The sequence below is a fragment of the Eschrichtius robustus genome, chromosome 5 (genome assembly GCF_028021215.1).
Source record: "Eschrichtius robustus isolate mEscRob2 chromosome 5, mEscRob2.pri, whole genome shotgun sequence".
NCBI classification, from domain to species: domain Eukaryota; kingdom Metazoa; phylum Chordata; class Mammalia; order Artiodactyla; family Eschrichtiidae; genus Eschrichtius; species Eschrichtius robustus.
Genome location: NC_090828.1, coordinates 27,346,922 through 27,361,263, shown reverse-complemented (window position 1 = coordinate 27,361,263; position 14,342 = coordinate 27,346,922). Strand labels below are relative to the sequence as shown.

At 36.9% G+C, this 14,342-nt stretch overlaps 1 protein-coding gene across 3 annotated transcripts in view; it reads left to right on the top strand.

The window, feature by feature from the left end:
* UNC80 (unc-80 homolog, NALCN channel complex subunit) overlaps positions 1-14,342 on the top strand; it is a 232,901-nt gene that overhangs the window by 23,021 nt on the left and 195,538 nt on the right. The window lies entirely within an intron of this gene.

Genomic DNA, 14,342 nt, shown 5'->3' with positions numbered 1-14,342 from the left:
ACTACCTGTTGTTGGATGTCTCCTGTGTGCCAAAAAACAGAACTAGGGTCTTTACATTCATAGTTTTGTCTAAATTTTCATTTATTCATTCATTTCTATATCTTTTAAGTGTATTCTAGACACTAGGGTTGTTTCAGTGTCAAAGTTCTTATCCTCAAAGAGCTCATTTTCTAAAAAGATAGACAGATAAAAGAGAGTAAATGCATAAATAAGTAAAAATATTTTCAGTTTACTCTAGGACTAAGAAGGCAAAACCAAAGCAAAGGGATGGGAAATGGGCTCTTTTTCATAGAGTCCTAAATGATATGAAGGAGACAGCCTCAGGAAGATCTGGGAAGAGCAATCCAGGCAGAGGGAACAAGTCTAAAGGCTTTGAAGTGGGAATAAGCTCAGTTCCAGGAATGGAAGGGAGGCCAGTGTGACCAGGGGCTAGTGGTGAGCAGGGGGGTAAGGTGTAGGGAATCAAACCAAAGTGTGGTTATTAGGGGTCAGATCACAGAGGAGCCAGAAAGCCATGGTAAGAAGTTTGAATTTTGTTCCAGGTGTGATGAAAAGTCATTGGAGTTGTTTGAGCAGTGGACTGACATTAACTGAATTATACTTTTTAAATATCACTCCAGATGGTTTATGAAAATAGGCTTGGAAAGCAGAAGTAGACACAGAGATTAGTTAGGAGACATTTGCCACGGTCCAGGTGAGAGAGGATGTGGCTTGGTTAGGATGGTGGTAGCAGGGGTGGAAAGGATGAGGTAGCAGTTGAGATATATTTAAGGTAGAGCTGACATGACTGGATGTGAAGAGTGAGAAAAAGAAAAGAATCAAGCATAACTTAGGTTTTGGAGTTGAGCAACTCTATGAGTAGTTATTAAATTTATGATATAAGGAAGACTGAGAAAAATCACATATAAAAATATTCTGAATCTGCTTACTTCCACCTACCTCTATGGACACCACCATTATCCAAGCCATTCATCACCTCTTGCCTGGAGTCCTGCAACAGCCTACTTATTAAACTTCTCTTATTCACTCTTGTCACCACCCAACAGAGGACATACAGAGTCATGAAAAAAATTAATCATGCCACTCCTACACTTTAACTTTTTCAAAGGCTGCCCACTGCTATCAAGATAAAATTCAAAATCCTTGAAATACCCCTCAAAGCTCCACATTATCTAGCTGCTGTCTAGTTCTCCTGTCTAACATTGTGTAATTACTCACATTCGCGTCACTAGATTCCAACATCTTCTGAGTTCTTCACATGCATCGTACTTCCTCTTAGCTCTGAGATTTGGAGTATGTTATTCCATCTGCCTGGATGGTTCTTCCATCTCTCTTTACTTAACCAGCTCCTCATTCTTCAAGACTCAATTTAAATAGCATTTCCTTACTTCCTAGAGAGGCTTTGGCAGATTTTAAATACAATCACAGAACTCCCTGTTTTCTCTTACGGTACAAATGGCAATTGTAATTTAAAGACCTGTGTGATTAGCTATCTCCTTCACTAGACTGTAAAATCCATTAGCAGAGGGACCAAATCTCTTTTACTCATTGCTCTATCTCTAGTGCCAGGCACGTGGCCTAGTGAAGGGCACTGAATAAGCGGATGAGTTTAATCTTCACAACAGCCATGCAAAGAAGACATTGTTTCTCTTTTAAAGATGAGGAACTGAAGCTTAGAGAGATTAAATGACTCACTCAAGGACACACAGCTAGAAAGTAGAAGAGCTAGATCTGAGCCCAATCTAGACAGTTACACGGTCCACACTCTTCACTCCTCTTCCATGAAAAGGTAGGCCTTTAGGGGGGAGCACAGTGGAGTTCCTATAGCAAGCTACCCATCTCCTTAATTATGTTTTTATGGAAGCCTCTTTTCTTCTTGATCCCTCATTAAAGGAGAAAGTGTTGTGGTGGTTTGCCAGAATTAGTCATTTTCAGGAACAAATGCTTAGCATCACCTTCCCCTGACCTCTCCCAACAGGTCTGAAACTCAGCCTCTATTTGGTCCTTATCTAACTAGATCTTTTAACACTTTAACCCCGGTGGCCACTCTACACTTCCTGACACTTCCTCCTTGATTTTTTTCACATTATACTCTGTTGTTGTTGTTGTTTTCCTTACCTTTCAAATTGAATCTTTATAGACTTTTTCTTTGCCTTCTCCTCCATGGCCCTCCTCTTACTGTTGCTGTTTCCCTCTCCTCCCACATTCTCCCTCTGAGTGGTCTTATTCACTGCCGTAGTTTCAATGACTCACAATGTGATGATGACCCTCAAAAGATATCCCATCTAGACAACTCTTTTAGGCTCCAAACCCATGTAATCAAGAGACTGATAGAAAGCTCTTTCTGTACCTCAAACTCAGCCTGTCTAAAACCAAATGCATTCTCTTATCTTCCCTATTTCAGTAGATGGCACCACTATGAAACCACACATCTTAGTCAAAGATGTGAGCTTTACTCCACTCCAAGTCCTTTACATTCTGCCTTATTAATGTCTCTCAAATCCTCTCCTTCTCTCCAACCTCATAGTCCCTGCCTTAGTTCAGATCCTTATCATCTCTTATTTGGATTTCTGCAAGTGATCCTAACTGGTATCTCTACATTCAGTGTTGCCTCCTTCTAAACCATTATCCATATGATGTTACAAAAGTGATTTAAAATACATATCTGATCATTCTATTCCCTTGCTAACAAATCTTCAGTGGCTACCCATAGTTTTTAGGATACATTTCAAACTCCTTGGTCAGCATATGTTAAGTCTTCATGATCATTCATGACCAAGCTTACCTCTCCCCACTTCTCTCTTGCCACTTCTTTTTCATGTTTATTTTTGGTACCAAAATCTGTATTCGCTACAATTGCTGTACAACAAGTTACCCAAATTTCTTAGCAGCTTAAAATGAAAGAAATTTACTGTCTCACATAGTTTCTGAGAATCACGAATCCAGAAACAGCTTAGCTAAGTGGTTGTGGCTCAGGATCTCTCAAGATACTGTCCAGAGCTGCAGTCATCTGAAGACTTGAATGAGCTGGAGTCTACTTTCAAGGTCACTCATATGGCTGTTGACCAAAGGGTTCCGTTCTTCAACATCTGGGCCTCCTCATAGAGTTCCTCATGACCTGGTAGTTGGCTTCTCCCAAAACAAGTTACCCAGGAAAGAGGGTGAGGAACCAAGATGGAATTCTCACTGTCTGTTATAACCCAATCTCCAGATGGAAACTTCAGTGTCTTTTATAACCTAATCACTGAGGTGACATGCCATCACTTCTGCTATATTCTGTGTATCACACGAACCAACCCTAGTACAGTGTGAGAGGAGACTCCACAAGGGGGTGAATACCAGGAAGCAGGGATCATTGGGGGCTATTTTGGAAGCTAATTACAATAAACAATAATGATTACAATGTCACCATCATTTTATATATAATTATTATGACTATATATCTGTATTTTCTTTATATCAGTCATTAAGTATCCTCATATTTCTTCTTTACTAATTCTGTTCTACACACATTCCAAGGAGTTTAATTTAATTTAAATGTAAGTGATTTCTTACCTCAAATACTATGCTTCTGCCTGACTTTAAACAATTGTGAAAAACAATGTTAGGGTGAAATATTGAGGTCATAAAATACCCAGGAACTTATATTTCTTACATAATTTTTCTAAACCATAGTAAGCATTGGAAATTTGCAAATATAAATAACAAATGATCTTTCTTTCCTCTGCCAAAACTCAGTGCTAATGGCTTTATTCTGATTTGCCTGTAAAGACAAAGCCAACTATAATGTCCAAGGTTTCCTGTTTGGGGAAAGACATTGTTTTTCCCACTCTCTGATATTGCCACAGTCAATCATCTATGTGTATATGCATTCATCGACACATATATGCACACAGTCACCCATAGCACACATAAACCTACACGTGTGAATTAGATATGAACTCGGTGGCACTTTAGAAAAAATGAATTATGTCTTCTCTTTGCCTAGCTGCAGGGACTGGTTGCCATGGAAATGAGTCACAAGGTAGACCTTTCAGAAAATGCTAATGTTAATGTGTCTGCACTGGAGGAGTTCATGTATTAATCAGAAATAAAGAGAACTTTAATAACAAAACAATGCAAATATCCTAGGGACAAAAGCTGTCCTCTTATATCAAAGAAATCCAATTTACCATCTCTTTTGCCCTGACCTTGACTGAACCGAACATCACTCTTCCTGGAACTCTGTAGTCAGAGAACAGGTAGCTAGTTTTTTAAAATTAATGTCAGATTTCATCTTTAATTACCATATGCATAGACTTAATTTCTGCTTCATTAAATACTGCATAGGGTCAGGACTAATTTCCACAGTTCTCTTCCTCCATAGATTGTCTGTTATTTCCAAAGTGTTTTTTTGCTTCGGATGCATTCTACTAGCATCTCCCAACCCTAATTAATAATAACTTGGTTTCCTTAAAGCTATAGTTGCTTGGAAAATTCACTATAGCAATTCCTACCTTTTTTTGACAGTCTTTTTTGGTCATAATGTATTCTACACATATCAAAGTGGTATGTGCTAATTATAGAAAAAAATTTAAAGGTATAAAATATCTTTAAAAAATTGAAAATTATCCATGAGCTCATCAGGTAGATATAAACATCATTTTTTTTGTATATATACTTCTCTTCATTACTTTTACATATACCATTTAGAATAAAACTTGTATTCATACTTTCATAAAATTTTCACTTTTCTCTGCAAAATAACTTACAGAATCATAGAATATTAGAGTTGGAAATAACTCTCCTATCATATCATACAATGAGCTGTCCCCATACCATCTTTATTCACTTATGTAAATTTTTCCTCACATTTAATTAGGTGGATAGTTGATTAGTTAAGTAAAATGACTTTTATTGGTTACTTAGTGAGAAGTTGATTGTCTGATAATCCTGTCCTAAATGAAAAAAAAAATGATTGATTATTCTTGCCTTTTATTGACTACTCACCCCAGTGTAGCTCACACTTTTAAGCCAAATAAACTTGTACTTGATAAAATGAAGGTACTTCACGTTATAAATATTTGCTATAGAATGGCCTGTTAACTTCATTCTTGTTTCGGAGTCTCTTTAAATATTAAGTAACTGAAATGTGAATTTACTTAACAAATTTTGATTGCCTAAGTTATAGACTCGTTTTTAGTCTCTGATTGCAGCCGTATATTGGTGGAGTCTTGCTGTTGAAGATCTGATTATCAGCAGAACTGATCTGTTAGGAAGTAGTTAATGACTATGAGACTCAACTGTACAGTAGTAATTACTTTCAGTCAAATAAATTTTGTGTGTAAAGACAGAAATATAGTCATCTGGCACCCTCAGGGACAAAACTACCAACATATCATTGCAGTTAGTGTTTCCATATAGGAATTGTTTTGGATGTTGTTTAAAAGTACAAAAGTCATGCATTATTTGTTTCTCTAGGGCAGTTGCCCTCCAATCTTATTAAGAATGTTTAAGAATTACCTGGAGAAATTAGGAATATGGGATGAACAGATCCAAATTACTATATATACAATAGATAAGCGACAAGGATTTACTATATAGCACAGAGAATTATATTCAATATCTTGTAATAACCTCTAACAAAAAATAATCTGAAAAAAATATAGATATACAAAACTGAATCACTTTGCTATACACCTGAAACGAATGCAATATTGTAAATCAACTATACTTCAATAAGAAAAAAAAAGGTTACCTGGAGATATTGTTTAAAATAAAGATTCCTGGGTTCTATCACCAGCAATTCTTGTTAAGTTTGGGATAAGACTTGGGAGTCTGCAAATTCTCACAGAAACATTACATTGACATATCACTATATAGAACACTGCTCTAGGGATTTGAAATTATTTATGGACCTTCCTAAACTAATTTACTAACTAGAAATATTTGGGGACACTGTGGTGTGGGGCAAAAGGTAAAGGGTAAAGATAGCTAGTCCAATGGGTGGGGATGGAAATCTGTTGAACTACTAATGTCTGCCTTCATCACCGCAGCCTAGTCAAGAAAACAACAGGCTCTTATAAAAAGTCAAATGACTGTCACAAATGCTTGAGGACTTAAAATTACCCAGCTGGTAACCAAACCAACCTCATACTTTGTCTTTTCTTTATAAATCCAAGAGCACAGCACTGAAAAAAGAAAATCCTATTATTCTATATAAACGATAGGCTGAGAGGACTGGGTTAGTCCATGCTTTTTAAAAAACGAGAAATGGAGTGGGGTGGGTGGGAGGGAAGAGTGGTGAAGGCCACTTAGGAAAATGGTAGACATGAGAATCAAGGTTGTTACTTTCCCTCGAACTGGGCTTGGGGACATAACCAGTCAGGGTCTCAGGAGGAAACAAGTGATAGACTGGTAATTTGAGAAGAGATTAAAAAGGGCTATTTACAAAGGTTTAGATAGGATGTAGCGAAACCACAAGAGCTAGTGCAGTACTCCAGGGAGAGTGCCATCAGGAGGCCCACCAGGAGGCTCCAAGTCTGAGTGGGCAATGCGAGGGAACAGCTGTAGGGAGAGAGTGATTAATAAGATCTGTGACCTACCGTGGTCACATCACTACTAGGTCACAGTGTGAGCCCTCAGCAGATCTCTGGGAGGGAGGAGTCTTGGGGAGAAAATCACTGTCCTTCTTCCTTCCCATCTCCTGTGGGAGCCTCCTTTTGCAGAATTCACCCTGGAGCCAAAGGCATGGGAGCCTTCTATAGAGTCTATACAGACCAGTCTTTCTGGACATGGAGGTAGAGAAGGGTGGAAAGTGGATGGGGTTGGGGAGCAGGGGTTGGAGGCAAATAAGAGATATCCTGCCCAAGATGAGAACCTTAATTTTGAATCTTACCTTCATACTTCTTCTGAAAACTCAGCAATTCACAATTCTGAAACTCAGCCTTTTAAATAAAATGATTACATAATGAAGAGTTAGATAATAAAGTATTTTGAAAGAACAGTCTAACACATCATCCAGAAGATGGTGAGACATTTGTGTAAAACTATATATATAAATAATATAAATTACATATATAAATATTTACATTATGTATTTATTATATATTTATGTTATATATAATAGATGTACAGAGTTCTGTATAAATGTGTATAAATATATATGTATATTATATAAAATATAGTGTACATATGGATAGAGTTTCTGTATATATAAATAGTGGATATTTAGTCCACATTGATAAAGTTCAAGATCTTAGTTGGCTAAAATTCTCTAAAGAAACACAGAGAAAAGTACACAACACCCAAGTGGTTAGTTTTATGTATTTTCATAGGTGAATACACTAGAGTAATCAGCACCCAGATAAAATAGAACATTACAAGCACCCCAGCCTGGTAGATCATATAACACCTAATTAATTTTTGTTAAATGAATATACGTACTAGCATTTACTTGCCTATTCTCCTTTGGCTGACTTTGAGAATGTCCTCTAGGTTTTTACTGTAACGAAATTGCTACAATAAACATTCTTGTGCATGTCTCCTTGTGTACAAGGGTTTCTCTAAGGTAGAATTTCTGGATCATAAGGCAGGGACACTGTAAAATTTACGAGATATCACCAAATTGCACCCTGAAAGGGTTTACCAGCAGTGTATGAGCGTTCCTGTGTATTTGCACCCTCAGCATTTCTTACTGTCTTCAGGCTTCTATAGTCTCACAGATCTGATGGGTGTGAGGTGATACCTCATTGTGGTCTAAGTCTACATTTCCCTGATTATTCATGAAGTAGAGTATCTCTTTATGTTTATTCTCTCTTTAGGTTTTCTTTCTGGTGAAATTTCCTTCCATACCCTTTGCTCCATTTGAGCTACTTGTCTTTTTCTTACTGATTTATAAGCATTCTTTATTAATGAGAAGAATAATCCTCTGTAGGCTAAATACATTGCAATTATCTTTTATATTTTGTAGACTTTTCACTTTGTTTATGTTTTTTAATAGAAGTTTTGCATTTGAAGTAGTCGTATTTATCAGTACTCTCTTAAAATAGATGGGGATGTTATCTTCTTTAAGAATCCTTTCATATTGGTTATAAATATTTTCTCCATAGTTTTCTTCTGTTTTGCCTTTGCTATGTCTCCAGTTCATCTAAAGTTGGCTTTTTTTGATACATGGTGGTATGAAATAGGGATTTGGTTTCTCCACATGAATGACTCATTTTTTCCCTCAGCATTTCTTAAACAGTTATTTTCCTGCAGATTTGTAACTTTATTGAGTATCAGTGTCAGTATCCACATAGGTTAGTGTATGATTTTGGGGCTCTCCATTCTTTTACATCTCCCTATTTGCCTGACTCTACCAATATTCTACAGTCTTATTATTATAGCTCTTTTCTAATTTTTGTTATTGACTTTAATAAATTAATAATAAATTTTATAAAAGGTTTTGTGCACCTATTAAGAAAATCCTGTGGACATGTTCTCCTATAATCGTTTTAGGTAGTAAATTAATAGATTTTCTAATAATAAATCATCCTTAAATTCCTGGGGAAAACCCAATTTGTGCATTGCTGGATGTAGTTTGTTAGTATTTTATTATTTTTACATTGTGCTCATAAATGAGTGTGGCTTTTCGTTTTCCTTTCCTGCTCTGTTCTTGTCTGGTTTCAGTAGCAAATTTATAATAGCCTCATGAAAAGAATGTTCCCTCTTTTTTCTGTCTTTGGAACACTTTGTATAAAAGTAGAAATACCTGTTTCCTTAATGTTTAATGAAATTTGGCTGTAAACCTTCTGGGCTTGATATATTTTTAAAATAAATTTTATTTACCACAGTTCAATTTTTAAAGGTTGTGGGTCTATTTAGGTTTTAATTTCTTCTTGAATCAATTTGGTTGGATAAATATGTGTTCATCTAGGTATTCAAACTTTTAATTCCATTGTTCATAGTGTTTTCCCTCATTTCTGAAACCATCACCATATCTAGTTATGTCTGCTTTTTCAGTGATAGTATTTTGATCATACTTTTTACTACATTTCTTGATTAATTTTTATTAGTTTTATCAAAGAAATAACATTTGTTTTTGTTAATCCTATCTATCTTTGTTTAATATTTCATTAGTATATGCTCCTATTTTATCTTTTTTTATTCTGTACTATTTGGGGGTTTATTTACTTTTTTTTTAACCTATTGAAGTAGATGCTTGCTTCATTATTTTTCACTTCATTATGTTTCCTTTATCCTGCTATAAGCACGTAGCTCTCCAAATGTTCCTCTCATTCCACTTTATCTGTATCTCACACGTTTTCATATGTGGAATCATTATCATTCCATGTAATATTTTAAAAATTCTAATTGTAACTTTTTATTTGACCCATGAGTTATTTCAAAGTGTATTTCTAAATTTGCTAACTGATTAGAGCTTTTCCTTTTGCTATTAGTTTCTACTGGAATTCAACTATGGTTAGAGTACTAGGTTTATGTGAGATGTTGAGTTTTCAGTTCCTTTTGAGACTTCATTTGTAAACACTGCAAGGTACAAGAAAATAATGTTAAGTGTGTTATTCAGATCTCCTATATTCTTACTAATCTTTGTATGCTTGATCTACTATTTGCTAGAAAATGTGTGTTAAAATACTACTACTATTATTTATTTGTCTATTTTCCCCTTACAAGTCTCTCAGGTCTTGCTTTAAGCGTTTGGTAGCATTCTTGTTAGGTATGTAGGATACACGTTTAGAATTAGCATAGCTTCCTAAGTTTTTCTTTTAACATTATGGTGACAATCTTTATATCTAATAATACTTTTATCTCAAAGTTTATTTTTTATTATTGCTACATCAACTTCCTTTTAGTTATATTTGCATATCTATACCCATTCTCTCCCTTCCTAAATTTCTGTGCCCTCAACTTTTAGGATTTTCTTTTGTAATTAGCATGTGACTAAACCTTGTTTTTTAAATCCAATGTGAACATTCTTGTCTTTTATCCCATGAATGTATTCAGTATTTATTTTGATAACTGCCATTTTGGATTTATATTTTCCATTTTATTTTATTTTGTGCTTTTTATATACTCTGCTTTTTATGTTTCTTTTTTCTCTTCTGCTCTGCCTGTTAACTGATTGAGTTTTCTCTAATCTCCTTTTTTCTTCTATTGGAAGGAAATTTTCTATTATATGGCTACCATTGAAATGGTTAATCTTGGCTAAATATTATTGTTGTAAAACACAGATTAATATCTGGCAATTTACACTCTTTATACTTCCTGTTAAACCTTTCTTGATTACTCCCAAACTTTTTTTCATCCATCCAGTTAAATTTCAGAACAGTCTTATTGATTTATAAAAGATAAATCCCTTTGGAATTTTGGTTAGAATTTGTGATATTGTGATTTATAAAAAGAAATATATGATATTTGGTCTTTGTCCTTGTTTCTGGTACAAAGATCCTACACCCCTTAGAGTTTCCTAAGTGATGAGAGGAACAAAGGTGTCTTTTGTTATGTTAATGAGGTGACTTTTGGACAGCATCTAAGGTTAAGGGCTGACTGCCGGGAGAACTAATCACGTGATTAGAGGGTTGGAAATTTTAGCCTCACCCCTGACCTTCCAAAAGGGGAGACAGACTGGAGGTTGAATTAGTTGCCAATGGCCAGTGATTTAATCAATCGTGCCTATGTAATGAAGCCTCCATAAAAGCCCAAAAGAGAGGGTTCAGAGAGCTTCCAGGCTGGTGAACACATGGAAGTCCTGGGACAGTGACGAGTCTGGAGAAGGCATGAAAGCTCCGTGCCCTTTCCCCATACCTTGCCTCATGCATCTCTTCTGTCTGGCTGTTCTTGAGTTATAGCCTTTTATAATAAACTGATAATCTAGTGAGTACATGAGTTTCCTGAATGCTGTTAGCCTCTCTAGTGAATTAATTAAACCCAAGGCGGGGACCATGGGAACATCTGATTTGTAGCCAGTCATGCAGAAGTACAGGTAACAACCTGGACTTGCAGCTGGAAGCTGAAGTCCTGGGGCAGGGGTTGTGGGAACCTCCAATCTATAGCTAGTAGGTCAGAAGCACTGGTAACAGCCTGGACTTTGTGACTGGTGTCTGAAGTGGAGTGGGAGCAGTCTTGTAGCACTGAACCCTTAACCTGTAGAATCTGACATTATCTCCAGGTAGGAGGTGTCAGAACTGAGTTATATTGTAGGACATCCAGTCGGTGTCCAGAGAATTGCTGGTGGTGTGGGAAACACTCCCTTCCTACCTCCACACATTGAAACTGGGTACAGAACACAAAAGAGAATTACATTAAACTTATGGGTTCCACCTATAAAGAGTGGAAATCTTTATAGAACTGAGTATTTATTCCAATGATTATAGTTTGTCTTTTTGTTTATTAAGATTTTTTAAAATGTTCTATAGTACTGTTCATAGTGGTTTCCAAGTGTCGCCGGCTTCTTGTATTACCATTCTCTTTTAGTTTGTGGGTTGATGTTCTAGGCTAACTGGTTTAGTGCCTGTGCAGTCCTTCCTAATATATCCTGATACTGATTTTTTTTTTCAGTGGTTTGTAAACCATAATATAGGACAATGATCAAATCTTATGTTGAGTGTTAGATATTCCCTACCTAAACTGATACCAACTGATGTTAAATTGATCTTTCTTTCCCTTACTTTTTGGAGTGGATATTTATCTTCAGTTTGTTAGGTCAAATATTATTTAAATTTGAATGTATTAATTAATAAGTTATGTACATGGGCTTCTCATTGCAGTGGCTTCTCTTGTTGTGGAACACGGGCTCTAGGTGTGCAGGCTTGAGTAGTTGCAGGATGTGGGCTCAGTAGTTGTGGCACGTGGACCCTAGAGTGTGTGAGCTTCAGTAGTTGTGGCATGCAGGCTCAGTAGTTGTGGCATATAGGCTTAGTTGCTCCGTGGCATGCGGGATCTTCCCGAACCAGGGATCAAACCCGTGTCCCCCAAATTTTCAGGCAGATTCTTAACCACTGTGCCACCAGGGAAATCCTGAAAAGGCCTTTCTTATTTACATTTTCAAAATGTTTATTGCTTGTATGTACAAAAGCCATTGATTTCACCATCTTTTTGAATCCATTTCTGAAGTTTATCAGTTTATTCAAATAAATGAAGACAGGCAATAAGCGTGTAAACAAAATAGAATATAATTTCAAGTCATGCCACGTGCTATGAAGAAAATTAGAACAAGATGAAGAGATGAATAGTGGGAGAGTGAAGCCATTTCCCATAATGGTTAGGAAAGACCTCTCTGAAAAGATGACATTGGAACAGAACCCAGATAAAGCTTAGGTCATAAGGATAGAAATTTCCACATAGAGAAAAGCTCTGAAGCAGGCAAAAGCGTGATGTATTCAGGGGTAGTAAGAAGGTCAGTGTAAGTAGAGCACAACTACCAGATGTATCCAGATGGGTCCCATCAGGAAGGAGAAACCACACAGTAATTTGAACAGTGCAAGTTTAATATTGTGAATTATTAAGTATAACAGAGGATTGGGGGATTGGGGTAATGAGGGACCAGCTAGTAAGAAGTAAAGAGAATTCTAAAGAACATAGAAATAGCAGATATAATGGAGCAGTCACCGACTTTGAAGCTCAGACACAACACCCAAGGAAGAAGCCCCTCCAGGACTGAGATCCAGACCTTGTTGGAGAGGACGGAGTCACACCTCACTGAATGGCAGAGAAGTCTGCGTGGTGCTGTATCAGGGGAACTTGCTGGAAACCTGCCCTCTGGAACTTGTCAGAAATCCACTCTCTAGGGTGCTAGGGAAAGCTGTTCATGGGGGGGCCTCTTAGTAGTGGCACTTTGCTACAGAACTTCCTGAAACGGGATGTGCCAGGGGAGCTATTGGCCCCTGGGTGCTGCCGGCCACTGATCACGGTAGGAGCTGGGCACAGGAAGTCAGAACCAGGAAGCAGAATTCTTTCCTCTTGCAATACCTCTTCCATTCCCTCTACTGACAACGCTTAACATCGTGCCAGCTGTCAACAGAAAAATATTTAAAGGACCCGAATCCATTTTCACAGAGCAAGCAGAAAAGATGAATTTGGAGTTAAGAGGCAAAGATAAATAACTGGCACACCAGTGCAAGCATGATAATGAGGTTAGAGTGATAGGCACAGCCAGATTATGCAGGCCATGTTGGCCACTGTAAACAGCTTGCATTTTATTTTAAGATTTTTATTTAAAAGTCTATTGGAGGGGTTTGAGCAGAGGAGTGGAGAAACGAGAGAGGAAGCAATAAGACTAGGAAGAAGTAACTGCAGTAAAGCCTAATGGGACATGTTGGGGTCTGTGGAGCTGATGCAAAGTGGTTGGAAGGAGAATCTATGGGACCTCCTGATGGATTAAAAGTTGCCATGCTGTTGATGTCCAAAGCGTATTCTAGCTCCCTGTAAGAGGGATAAACTCTAACATTCCATACGTAGGAACTTATATGAAGAGACGCTTTCTACCATCAGTTGACTGCCCACTCGGTTAAATAATTAGTATCGTAGCAACTCATGTGGCTGAATTGTAACTTATACTTAGTTTGCTACTTCAATTAAAATATTCAAGAATATTAGACTACAAGATAACATCAACGGTCACAACCATCGTGTACATAGACAGTCACCCCTCCACATGCCAGACAATGCTAACGAGAGTAGAGAGGAGAAAGGGCATCACGTGCTTTGGTAGGGGAGCAGAAAGGCTATGAAAATGATTCACAGGGCCCCAGACCTGGTCGGGGTTTGTATATCTGAACTTTTTACTGCACCCACAGTAAGAAATGTTTTACTCATGACTCATGGCAAGTATGTAAAGTGAAACAGAAGTATCACCAACCACACAAATCCTTACTCCATTTGTTGCATTTTGATAGTTTTTATTCTAGTTAACATTTTAATAATAGTCATATCCTTTTGAATTAATTTCTTGAACCAGTAATGAGTCATAACCTCCAATTCAAAAAGTATGTGCCTAGTAAATTGAGGAGAACCTCTCCTTCTCGCTCTCAGTGGCTGCCTTTTTTTTTTTTTTTTTTTTTCTGAAGCTCTTCCTGTGTGGGTGGCACCATTTGCTAATTGATAGCAGGGTATAAAATTTTCTCTTTTGCATCATTTAATTCAGGAAGAAATTATGCTGGGGGTTAATTTCAGATTTTAGATTTAAGATTCCATCTTTGGATTCCAGAAGTTCTAAGTTTATAATTTGTCAGGTATTGTCTATCATTCTCACCAGACCATACGTTCCTCAAGGTGAGGAAGTTGAACTTACTTACCTTCCTATCCCCTAAGATACCTGAGATGCTGAGTAATTGCTTAAAACTAATTTGTAGTGCAATTAAGTT